Source organism: Choloepus didactylus, chromosome 24, assembly GCF_015220235.1.
Source record: "Choloepus didactylus isolate mChoDid1 chromosome 24, mChoDid1.pri, whole genome shotgun sequence".
Classification (NCBI taxonomy): domain Eukaryota; kingdom Metazoa; phylum Chordata; class Mammalia; order Pilosa; family Megalonychidae; genus Choloepus; species Choloepus didactylus.
The window spans coordinates 18,705,480-18,718,953 of record NC_051330.1 but is presented as its reverse complement, the minus strand read 5'-3'; the positions used below and the strand labels follow the sequence as shown (position 1 = coordinate 18,718,953).

Below are 13,474 nucleotides of genomic sequence, written 5' to 3'. Positions count from 1 at the left end.
CAGAGGACAGTTAGTTGAAAGACTAAATTTGCTGGGCAGGCCAAGAAAGCTCAGCTAATGGGAGCCATGGAAGAAATACCTGACACCTTCCTGCTCCCCTCACTAAAGAAATTTGGAGCCAGTCTTTGCCACCATTGTGGGTTGCTGGTTCTGTTTCTACTGGAAAATACTGACTAGTGAATGTCCTCTCTGGCAAGTCCTTCCCCCCAGAATTTGCACTTCAGGCAAAAGCAGCTTGAGACAACAAAGAACTGTAAGAAACTATAGAGGCAGACAGTCTGGGGAAAAGGCTTGACAGCTTCAAATACCCAAAAGAGGTATGTGTGTCTCTTGGGAAACAGAGGGAAACCCAAATGCCTGTAAACATGGGAACTCCAAAGCAGCTATCCAGCAAAAGCCTAGAACAAAATACAGGACCAGGAATTCAGTGAAAATCATGCACACTGCATTTGCTTGGGCACACCTTCATAATAATAGGGCTGTATATCAAGAAAATCTCTTTGTTATTAACAGATGTTTACAAATCAAGAAATAGATAGCTGAGGGAATAAATTTCATAGTTAACACTTGAAAATATTAAAAGGTAGAGAGTGCCTAAAAAGAAGAGTACAAGACCAAAAATAGGGAATAACCCATTCAAAGGAAGAAGATAAAAATCCAGAACATACAAATGAAGAACAGAATGTGGACATACCAAACAAAGCTTTTTTTAAAAACAGGATCCAAAAATGTACAAGGAGATGAAGGAAAATACAGAGAAAGAACTACAGAATATAAGAAAACAATGAATGAGCAATATGAGAATTTTAGTAAAGAGATATAAATTTTTAAAAGGAACTAAACAGAGCTACTGGAGTTAAAGAGCAGTATAACTAAAAGGAAATTTTCAAGCATAGTGTCAGGAGTAGATTGGAGCTGGCAGAAAAATGACTAAGTGACACTGAAGACAAGATGCTTGAAATAAGTCAGACTGCAAAGCAAAAGAAAAAAAGTGATAAAAAGTAAAAATAGTCATAGAAAAGTTGGGACACCATTAAGCATAACAATATACACATTATGGGAGTTCCAGAACAAAGAGAGAAAGAGGCAGAAAGAAAACAAAGAAATAATTACAGCATACCCCAAACAGAATAGATCTGAATAGACCTGCTCCAAGATATGTACTAATCAGATTCTCAAATGTCAAAGACAGAGAGAATTCTGAAAGCAGCAAGAGAAAAGCATTCATCATATACAATGGAAGCCTGAAAAGACTAAATGCAGATCTCTCAGTAGAAACTATGGAAGCAAGAAGGCAGTGGTATGATATATTTAAGATACTGAAAGAAAAACTGCCAATCAAAAATTCTATATCTGGCAAAACTGTCCTTCGAACATGAGGGGGAGTTTAAAATATTCTTGCAAGCATTGGGAATCCCAATATAATGTCAATCCCTTGATCTTGGGGTTCCCTTATGTAACTTGTTCCTGCTAATAAGTTATAGAGAAGATAAACCTATCTATAATTATGCTTGAGTCACCCAAAGAGAACCTCTTTTGTTAATCACATGTGGCTTCTTTCTCTAAGCCAATTCTGCAAATAAACTTGCTGCCCTCCCCTTACAAGGGACATGACACTAAGAGTGTTAGTCTCCCTGGCAACAAACAACAGGACTCCCAGGGATGAGATTGGCCCTGGCACCATGGGATTGGGAATGCTTTTTTGACCAAAAGAGAGAAAAGGAATGAAATAAAACAAAATTTCACTGGCTGAGAGATCTTAAATAGGGTCAAGAGGTCAATCTGCAGATTATTTTTACACATTATATAGATATTCCTTTTTAGCTTCTAGCTAGATGGAAATACCTGAATCTGTTAAACAGTAATCCAATAGACTTTATAACTTGATAAGTGTATAATGATATGTCTTTTATCATGTGAACATATGATGTGAATAGTTGGTGACTGACATGCCCTTTGCCCAGTGTATGGGCATATGAGTAGTAAAATAATGACAAAAATGTATAAATAATATGGGGAAAAGGGGTATGGGATGGTTTTGGTGTTCTTTTTATTTTTTCTTTATTTTGGAGTAATAAAAATGTTCTCAAATTGATTGTGGTGAAGAATTCACAACTGTATGATGATACAGTGACCCATTGCATACTTTGGATGGATTATATGGCGTGTAAGTATATCTCAATAGTAATGCATTAAAAACACAACAAAATACTATTTCACACCCATTAGAATGGCTGCTATTAAAAAAAAGGAAAATAGCAAATGTCAGAAAAGATGTGGAGAAATAGGAACACTTATTCATTGTTTGTGGCAATGTAAAATGGTGCAGCTGCTATGGAAAACAGTTTGACAGTACTTCGTAAAGCTAAGTATAGAACTAACATATAACCCAGTTGTACCACAATAGGTATATACCAAAAAGAACTGAAAGAAAGGACACAAAACAGATGTTAGCATGCTGATGTTCATAGTGACATTATTCACAATTGCCCAAAGATGGATGCAACACAAGTGTCCATCAACTAATGAATGGGTAAATAAAATGAGGTATATACCTACATGGAATATTATTCAGCCATGAAATAAAATGAAATCCTGATAATTTGAAACAGTGTAGATGACCTTGAAGGTGTCATGTTAAGAAATATAAGCCATACACTAAAGGACAAATATTGTATGATTTCACTGATTTGAAACAATTAGAATAAGCAAACTCATTGAATCAGAATATAGAATATACATTGCCAGAGGATGGGGTGCAATTAGGGAATGGGAAGTTAAGGCTTAAATTGTACAAATTTCCTGTTTGGAATGTTGCAAAGGTTTTGCTAATAGATGGTGGTGATGGTAACACAACATTGTGAATGCAATTAACAACACTTGAAATATATATCTGAAGATTATTTTTATGCAATTTTATTGAGATATTCACATACCATACAATCATCCAAAGTGTATAATCAGTTGTTCACAGTATCATCATATAGTTGTGCATTCATCATGATTTTTGAATGTTTTCTTTACTCCAAAAAATAAAAAGTAAGAATAAAAATAAAAAAGTAAAAAAGAACATCCAAAATATCCCATGCCCCTCTGCCCCTCCATAATTCATTTATTTTAGCCCACATGTTTCTACTCATCTATCCATGCACTGGATAAAGGGAGTGTGAGTCACAAGGTTTTCACAATCACATGGTCACACTGTATAAGCTATAGAGTTATACAATTGTCTTAAAGAATCAAGGATACTGGATTGCATTTCAACAGTTTCAGGTTTTTCCTTCTAGCTATATTAATACACAAAAAAATAAACTTAAAAGAGATATCTATATAATGTGTAAAAATAACCTCCAGAATAACCTCTTAACTCTGTTTGAAATCTCTCAGCCACTGAAACTTTGGTTTGTCTCATTTCTTTTCCCCCTTTTGGTCAATAAGGCTTTCTCAAACCTATGATGCTGGGTCCAGATTAATCCCCAGAGTCATGTCCCATGTGCCAGGGAGACTTACAACCCTGAGAGTCATGTCCCCTGTTGAGAGGAGGGCATTGAGTCCACATCCAGAGTTGGCTTAGAGAGAGAGGACACATATGAGCAACAAAAGAGTTTCCCTGGGGGTGAGTTTGAGGCACAATTACAAGTAGGCATAACTTCTCCTTTACTGTAACAAACTTCATAATTGCAAGCCCCAAGATCAAGGGCTCAGCCTGCTAAACTCATAGTCCCCAATGCTAGTGACAATATCAGGAATTCCCCAGGTTGTGGAGTTTAATATCCCCATATTTCCTCCAGCCCCTCCAGGGAGATTTGCAAATACTTTGTATACTCTGCCCAAAGTACGTGGTATGTATCAGGGCTTCATGCTAACCTGTAGAAGTCAACCAGATCTCACTCTGTATTCAAGGTTCCATGTAATTATGGTGTCTGAATAAACTGACCACACAAGTTAAATCATATAGTGTGCTACAGAAAATATAGATTTTGCAACAAATTAAATGTCTCTTCCTTTGGTCTCAACCAGAAGTTGAAGTTTTAAGACACAGTCAATATCATTCTTCACCCATTAGTCTGATTTACCTTAGTTCTAACCAAGACCATTTCATTCATGTCTCTAATTGAAGTCTGATCTCTTTTTCATCTTCTTTATCACTTGCTATATGAGGTAATGCTGACATTCAGTGCTGTCTAACTCTGGCTCTGATTCTCAGATTTCACACAGATACCAAAAGTTCCAGGGACTGATCAGATTATATACAAACAGTTCAGCATCTCAGAATTTAGAAATAACCATTGCAACTTATGAAAAGCTGTGACTACTGTAAGAGCTTACAATCAAGAAAATTTACAATAAGCCTTCCAGTGATAACCTATGCTCTCAGATTCAATTCTGAGTTTGCACATTATAATTAGTTCATATTAGTGAGGTTTTATAATGTCTGTCTTTTTGTTTCTGGCTTATGTCACTCAACATATTGTCTACAAGTTCCATTCACCTAGTTGCATACCTCAAAACTTCATTCCTTCTTGCTGCCACTGAATATTCCATTGTATGTATATACCACAGTTAACCATTCCATTTTTCAGTCGATGCACCCTTAAGCCATTTTCATCCATTGAAACTCATGAATACAACCACCATAAACATCAGTGTGCAAATGTCAATTTGTGTCCCTGTTCTCATTTCTTCCAAGTATATACCCAATAAAAAGGTGGCAGGACAGTACAGCAACCCTGTGCTTAGCTTCCTGTGCAGATGGGCTGCACCATTCTAGTTCCCCACCAACAGTGAATAGGAACATCCCTCTCTCCACTTTTTCTCTAGAACTGTATCCCTCTGTTTATTTTTTAAAAGATTTATTCACACACCATTAATCCATCTTAAGTAAACAATTAATGGTTCCAGGTATAATCACATAGGCATCCATCACCAAAATCTGTGAGGACATTTTCTATTTCATCCTCATGCATTTAGAAGAGGGGATAGAGATGAAACTTATGCTTGCTTTAATTAATTTTGAGCATCCATGCCTTGCAAACCCTTTATCAAATTTACCTTTATTTCCTACTATTTAAGATTATTTTAAGTTGATAAAAATCTCAATTTCCAAGATTAATTTCCAATTCATAAATTCAGTTGATTTTATTTTAACCAGATCTAATAACCTGCAACATTATTAAACTCCCTTATTATTTTTTTTCTGTTTTTGCAGGTTCTGTAGGATATTATACACAGATTATTATGTCAATATTGAATGAAGATATTTTAATCTCAATGATTTGATATAATTTCTAGTGTTATTGAAATGCTGAGCACATCCAATTTCATATGGTAACATGTGGGTGTAATTGGAATACCAGAAGTAATAGTAGGAGAAAAAGGAACAGAAGAAATGTTTCAGTAATAATGGCCAAGAATTTTCTGACACCAGTATCAACACCCAAACCACAGATACAGAAAGTTCAAAGAACACTATATAGGATAAATACCAAAACATTTTCTCCTAGGCAAATATTCAAAATGCATAAAACCAAACACAGAGAAAACCTTTAAGTAAGGTATTTACACCTTACTTATACCAAAACAGATACAGAAGTACATTGGGCTTCTCTTCAGAAACCATGTGTGGTAATTAGAAGCTGTTAAGTATCATGAGAAAGGCTGTGTTCTGTTAACACTTTCCTGTGGGTGCAGACCTAATTTAGGTGAGACCTTTTGATTAGGTTATTTCAATTGAGATGTGACATACATCATTCATGGTGAGTCTTAATCTCCTTACTGGAGTCCTTTTATAAGAGATGAGATTAAGAGAAGCTCATGGAGAAAACCCTGGAGAAGCTAGGAGAGGACCTACAGAAACTCAGAGGGGAAGCCATTGAAAACAGAAGCTGAAAGCAATGAAACCTGAGAGTGAAGGATCAGAAGATGCTGGCTGTGTGCCTTCCCTTGTGACAAAGGTGTCCTGGATGCTGGCAGTCTTTCTTCAGAGTTCATGCATCATCTTGCTGATGCTTTGAATTGGACATTTTCATGGTCTAAGAACTGTGATTTGTAAGTTAATAAGTCCCCATTGTAAAAGCAAACCAATTTCTGGTAGATTGCATTCTGGCAACCTTAGCAACCTAAAACATCATATAAGCTAGAATGAGAGTAGAATGAAATTTTAAAGTATTGAATGAATAAAACCACCAACCTAGCATTCTGTATACAGTGAAATTCTGTAAGAAGTCATTAAGATCTGATAGATCCTACAACATGGATGAACCTTTTAAGACAAAAGTGTACGTTCTCACTTATGTGAATTATCTAGAATGAAAAATTTTATAGATGCAGATGGTTGATTACAGGTTACCAGTGGCCAGAGGGTGGCTAGGGAAAGAGGAGGTAAGTTCTAATTGGTGTGGAGATTCTGTTTGAAGTTTTGTGGTAGTGGATAGTGGTGACAGTAGCACAATAATTTGAGTGCAATTATTATCACCAGATTATATATTTGTGGTTAAAATATTAAAACTGTGGTTTAAATATGAAGACAGACAAAATTTCGTAACAAAGTTTTAAGTAAAACTGTCCCCCCACCCCACTCAGGATCATTTTCACAGATAAGGTCTGATAATGCATACTTTCATCCTGTTTCAGAGCCTGTAATTAACAGGGAACCAAAGCTTATAAATCAAAGCACTTGGGTCTCTTTTGAGTACCCAAAATCAATGGGAATTTTTAATTTTACCTTTACAACTTTTGATGAATAATAAAAGCAGGATTGAATGTTTTACTTTAATCACTTGTTTATAACAGATTTGTATTCCAGATGTTCAATGCACATATGTAGAGAAATATTGTCTTGGAACAATACATTGTGTATTCCTCCCAAATTATAATGTTCTGATTTTTAATTTTTTATTTTGCTTTTCTTTTCAAATAACACACTTTGTTGCAAACATACCAGTAAAGTAGTTTTTTTCTGTGTCTCTTTTTTTCCTTTGTATTTCCCAAAAACTAGTTGGAACATTATTTGAGGTTTTTCTTCACTGCATAGCAATTAAATACTAGAGAGAAGGAGCTTACATACTCTCAGAAGGACAAATTTGGGTCTTTTCCAGGGAATTCCCTGGCAGCACATGGTGCTAAGCTGCTCTGACTGTCTGAGACTATGCTTTGTGAACAAATGTTCATGAATTTTTTGTTTGTTATAGGATAATTATGTCTGAAAAATATCAGTTCATATCACACAGAGGCTTCTGTGATGAATCTGTTTGTCTAGTATAAAGCATAAGATTCTCAATGAACATCAGTTGACCAATGATCATCATCATTTCATGGCAACCCATGGTAATACTTGCAAGTCCTTTATTAAAAGGCTAACAGAGCTATGCATCATAATTTGATTTAAATAGAAAAACTACAGATTGAATTTTACAGTATAAATTTACAAAGTCAAATATTGTGCTGAGTCTTGAAATTCTCCAAGAAATTGATTAATGGATAAGATTAAAAATTGATCAGCAGGGGTTGACATCATCAACATGGCAATGTAAAAGCTACTGAAAACTCCTTTCCAAAGATTCAATGAAAAAAGAACAATTCTGAATTACTTGAAACTCTGGAGGAGGATATAGACAGGGGAAAGGCCCTGAAGATGCCAAATTGAAGAAAGAGAAGAAATGTAGGTAGGAATCTTCTGTTCTAAACCTGCTGGTCATCTCCCATCCCCTCACTCAGTCTCCATGTGGGAAAGGCACAGAATCAGCAGATGCAAACCCTCCCACCAGGGACACAGATTTTAAAATCTTTCACAGTAATGAGACATACCCCCACTATTTGAAGACCCAGGGACAGGGGAGGACATTTCAATGCCCAGTTCAGTGAGGGACAAAGATACTAAGGAAACATGGACACAGACTGTGCTTCAGCCCTGGGTCTGAAAACCCTGCCCCCACCCTTCAGGGAAGTAGCATCCAGTGACCATTACCTTGCCTTGGGTATAGCTGAAGTACTGGGGCAGCTGAGGGAGTACTTTGACAAAGGTGGAGCCCCAAATGGAGCCCAATTTTGGCCAGCAATATGAGAACATAGGAATCTGACAGTTTCAGCTCACCTGTATGCATCCTGTGCTTGGAGACAAAGCAGCCTCTGAGGATGATTAAGTACTAAACACCACCATCTCCCAGACAGTGCAGAAAGCAGAAGGGAAACAGAGCATCACTGGAAGCCTGAAGATCAATATTACAACACACAGTGAACTTGCTGGTGTTCCCAGTGTCTACCTCCCATCCCTGTGGCAGGCCATGATGGGTGCAGATTTTGGGGGAAGACTGGGGAGCAGAGTCACTCTGACAACTGGCCAGTAGAAAAACAAAGAAATAAAAAAACAAAAAACCAACAAGAAACCCCAAGGCAAAAAGAAAAAAAATCAAGGAAATCAGATGCTTACAGAGCAAAAAATCATGAACCTCACCAGGAAACTTGAAGATATGACCCAGTCAATGGAACAAACTAACACCTCAACTGAGATTCAAAAGGTGAAAAAGCTAATTAAAGATGTTCAAACAAATCTTCTAAATCAAGTCAGTGAGTTGAAAGAAAATGTGTCAAAAGTGATGAAGGATATGAAGAAGACACTGGGTGATCATTACAAAGAATTTGTATGCTTGAAAAAATTACAGAACTTATGGGAATGAAAGGCACAATAGAAGACATGAAAAACACAATGGAAATGACTTGGAGAGGCAGAGTAAAGGATTATGGAACTAGGAGACAAGATAGCTGAAATCCTACACACAAAAGAACAGATAGGGAAAATAATGGAAAAATATGAGCAGGGTCTCAGAGTACTGAAGGACAACATGAAGTGCATGAATATACATGTTACAGATGTCCCAGAAGGAGAAGAGAAGGGAAAAGGGACATAATGAATAATAGGGGAAATAGTCAATGAAAATTTTGCAACTCTTATGAAAGAAATAAAATTACATGTCCAAGAAGTGCAGCATTCCCCAAATATTATTGATTCAAATAGACCTACTCCAAGACACTTACTAATCAGAATGCCAAATATCAAAAACAAAGAGAGAATTCTGAAAGCAGCAAGAGAAAACCAATCTATCACATACAAGGGAAGCTTAATAAGACTAAGTGTGGATTTTTCAGTAGAAACTATGGATGCCAGAATGCAGTGGTATGATATATTTAAGATGCTGAAACAGAAATCTGCCAACCAAGATCCTATATCCAGCAAAACTGCCCTTCAAAAATGAGGGAAATTTTAAAATATTTACAGATAAACAGACACTGAGAGAGTTTGTGAAGAGGAGACCTTCTGAACAAGAAATACTGAAGGGAATTCCACAGACAGGCAGGAAAAGACAGGAGAGAGAGTTTTGGAGATGAATGTAGAAAAGAAGATACAAGGAGATAAAAAGGGATTAAAGATTCAGCATTTGATGCTGAAGGAGTACAGAATGTTCAACAGGATTCATTGTATAGATCCAGAAAGTGATGGCACAAGACTGGGTGATGGTACCACAATGTTGTAAGTACACTGAACAAAGATGACTCAGAGTATGGTGGAAAGAGGAAGGTTAGAGACATGTAGGACAGAAGAAGGAAAGAAGGAAGATAAATACTGTATCAGTATAACTTAGTGAAACCTAGAGTGGTCAATGATTGTGAGTAAATGTACAAATATAATAATGTTTTTACATGAGGGAGAACAAATGAATGTCATCTTTGTGAGACGTTGAAAATGGGATGGTATTGGGGAAAAGTACAATCAATTCAAACTAGAGTCTATAGCTAACAGTAACATTGTAATATGCTTCCATTAATTGTAACAAAGGCAATATACCATAGCTAAATTTCTATAAGAAGGGCATATAAGGGAGGAGTATGGGATTCTTGGTGTTGGTATTGTTGTCTGACCATTGCATTGTATCTTATTTTAATTTACTTTTTACTTTGTTGCTTTTGGCTTTCATTTTTTTTTCTTTTTCCTTTTTTTTCCTTTTCTTTGCCTCTTTCTCTTTCTTTGTGGAAGAAATGGAAATGTCCTTATATAGATAGTGGTGATGAATGTCTAACTATGTGATTATACAGGGAACCACTGATTGTTTACTTTGAATGGAATGTCTGGTGTGTGAATAAAACCATTTATAAAATAAACAGAGGGATGCAAGTGCTGCAGAAAATGTGGAGAAAGGATGTATCTAATCACCACTGGTGGGGAAGTAGAATGGTGCAGCCCATCTGAAGAGTGGTATGGTAGTTCCACAGGAAGCTAAGCAGGGGTTGCCATATGGTCCTATGACCCTGTTACTGGATTTGTACGTAGAAGAAATGAAAAGAGGGACATGAATTGACATTTACACTGTGGGGTTTGTGGTGGCAGTATTCACGAATCACAATGGATGGAAGTGGCCCAAGGGTACATCTACTGATGAATGGAGTGGCAAACTTTGGTGTATACATATAAAGGAATGAAGCTGAGAGGCATGCAATTAAGTGAGTGGACATTGAGGACAGTATATTGAGTGAAATAAACCAGAAATGAAAAGATAAACATTATAATGCCTCCCTAATATGGACCAACTATAATGTTCACCCTCTGAGAATTGAATGACAGCATAGTTTTTCAGGGGAAGGCTTATTGTAAAGGTTCCTAGATTGTAAACTCTTACAGCAGTTACATCTATTCCTGAGTTGTAACAGCTATCTCTAAATTCTGAGATGCTGGGCTCTTTGTATATAACTTGGTTGGTCCCTGGAACTTTGGGTATCTTTGTAACACCTGGGACCCAGAGCCAGAGTTTGGCAGCTATGAATGTCAGCATTACCCCAAACAGCAAATGTTAAAAAGTCTGAAAAAGAGATCAGATTTCAATTAGTGTTATGAATGAAATGGATTGGTTAGGACTAAGGTAAATCAGACTAAAGGGTAAAGGACAATAGTGATAGTGTTTTGAAACTTCAACTTTGGTGTGAGACCAAAGGAAGGGATGTTTATTTGGTGTAAAATCTATAGTTTTTGTAATACACTATATACTTTAACTTGGTATGGTCAGTTTATTCAAACACCATAATTATATGGAACTTTTAATAGGGAGTGAAATCTGCTTGCTTTGTACAAGTTAGTGTGAAGCCCCAATACATCCCAGAGTAATTTGGGCAGAGAATAAAAGTTTATTTGAATATCCCCCTTGAGGGACTGGGGGAAAATGTGGAAATATTAACATCCACACCTGGGGAATTACTGGTATTCTCTCAAGCTTTGGGAACTACCAATTTAGAAAACTAAGTCCTCAGCAATGGGCCTTGTCCTTATGACATTTGTTACTGCAAAAGGGATGCTAAGCAGCCTACTTAAATTTGTGCCTAAGAGTCACACCCCCAAAGAACCTCTTTTGTTCCTCACATGTGTCCTCTATCTCTTTAAACCCACTTGGCAGGTAAACTCACTGCCTTCCCTCGTACATGGGACATGACTCTCAGGGAGGTAAATCTCCCTGGCAACATGGACCATGACTCCCAGAAGTGAGCTTGGCCCTGACATTGTGGGATTGAGAAAGCCTTGTTGGACCAAAAGTGTGAAGAGAAATGAAACAAAATAAAGTTTCATTGGCTGAGAGATTTCAAATGGAGTTAAGAGGTCATTCTGGAGGTTATTCTTATATGTTATATAGATATCCATTTTTAGTTTTTAGTGTAATAGCTGGAGGGAAATACCCAAAGCTGTTGAACTGCCACCCAGAGGCCTTGATTCTTGAAGATGATTGTATAACTATATAGCTTACACTGTGTGACCATGTGATTGTGAAAACCTTATGGCTTACCCTCCCTTTATTCACTGTATGGACAGATGAGTAGAAAAATGAGGACAAAAAGTAAATGAAGTATAGTGAGGGATGGGTATGAGATATTTTGTGTGTTCCTTTTTACTTTAAGTTTTATTCTTATTTTTTTGTGTGTGGTAATGAAAATGTTCCAAAATTGTGGTGATGAATGCACAACTATGTAATGGTATTGTGAACAATTGATTGTACACCTTGGATGATTGTATGGTTTGTGAATATAGCTCGATAAAATTTAATTTAAAAATAGATCAGAAGGGTCAGGGGGGATGTAAGTAGCTTCTTGTTTCCCACACCTGCTTTGAGGTACCGCAGTGTGGCTATGGCAGAACCATGGCCCGCATCCGGCGGCCTTACCAGCAAGGTTGTCCTCAATTGCTGCTCTGATGTGGATCCCAGCACCAAAGATTTTCTATTGCAGCAAACCATGCTGCAAATTAAAGATCCTAAGAAATCATTAAATTTTTATACTAGAATTCTTGGAATGATGCTACTTCAAAAATTAGATTCTCCCACTATGAAATTTTCACTCTATTTCTTGGCTTATGAGGAGAAAAATTACATCCCCAAAGATAAAGATGAAAAAGCAGCATAGGTATTCTCCAGAAAAGCTACACTTGAGCTGAAGCACAATTGGGGTACTGAAGATGATGCAACTCAGAGTTACCACAATGGCAATTCAGACCCTCAAGGATTTGGTCACATTGGAATTGCTGCTCCTGATGTACATGGTGCTTGTAAAAGATTTGAAGAACTGGGAGTCAAATTTGTGAAGAAACCTGATGATGGTAAAATGAAAGGTCTGGCATTTATTCAAGATCCTGATGGCTACTGGATTGAAATTTTGAATCCTAACAGAATCATAACTATTACTTAGTTCTATGAGAATACTTCTTTGTGATTTCAATTAAGACATAGAGAAAAAAAGGAAACAATTTGATTCAAGATAATCATGTAACAGAAGCATTGAGGACTGATGGATCATTGTCCCAGTTCAAATTATTCTTAAGTTCATTTCCTTTTCCTATTTCAGCTAACTGTTCAGTAATTCTGGTTTTAAAGTAGTGCTTTATCTTATGCCCTTGAAAGTAATTCTGTAACTTTATTTTTTAAAGTAATAATTAGAACACTTCCCTTCAGATGCTTCATTTCTCTTCATCTGTCTTCTAAATAAGACACCTTTTCAAGACTTCCTTTAAATCATTATTTTCAAAAAAACATTTAACATGTTTTGTTGTGGATATCTTCTGGCATTTCATTCTTTAGAAATAACTATTCCCAATTAAAAGTAAGGAAAACACTGAACAAACCTGAAACCTCATGTGTACTTCTAATAGTAAAAAGTGTTTGCTTTACAAGAGAAATTGTCCTCTTGGGAGCAATTGAGAATCATGCTGACAAGGATGATAATAAAAAAATTATTTCTTTTCACTTATAAAATACTTGCAAAGTTCAAAAAATACTTCATTTGTTTTAGGCTGGGGAGAAGGAGGAAGGGAATATTGTTTACTCGATACTAAAACACTGGGCTTGTCTGTCACATTACCTCATTTAATCTCACAACCATCCTATGAAAAAAGGCTAGACATATAAAATAACTTTAATAATTTGAAGGCAATATAGATATGCTCTAG

The 13,474-nt window shown here is 36.4% G+C and overlaps 1 pseudogene; it reads left to right on the top strand.

Moving 5' to 3' along the window:
* Positions 1-12,162: 12,162 nt before the first annotated feature.
* Positions 12,163-12,717, top strand: LOC119520101 (annotated as a pseudogene).
* The last annotated feature ends 757 nt before the right edge of the window (positions 12,718-13,474 follow it).